Raw genomic sequence first — 327 nt, forward strand, 5'->3', positions numbered from 1 at the left:
GAATATATCCATCCCCTCCTTTCCCCTCCCATCTGCCTGATACCCGATGAATGTTACTACTATGTGTGCACATAAATGTTGATCCCTTAAAACCATTCGTGAGGGCAGAGACTTCATAGCCTAATCACATCTTATTTTTTTATTTCAGCATATTATGGGGGTGCAAATGTTTAGGTTACATACATTACCCTTGCCCCACCCAAGTCAGAGCTACAAGCGTGTCCATCCCCCAGATGGTACACACCTCACCCATTAGGTGTTAACATACCCATCCGCTCATGCTGATGTTTAAAACTTTGTATTGAAGTATAATGTGTATAAAGAAAA

Source organism: Propithecus coquereli, unplaced genomic scaffold (genome assembly GCF_000956105.1).
Source record: "Propithecus coquereli isolate 6110/MARCELLA unplaced genomic scaffold, Pcoq_1.0 Scaffold328, whole genome shotgun sequence".
In the NCBI taxonomy this organism is placed as follows: domain Eukaryota; kingdom Metazoa; phylum Chordata; class Mammalia; order Primates; family Indriidae; genus Propithecus; species Propithecus coquereli.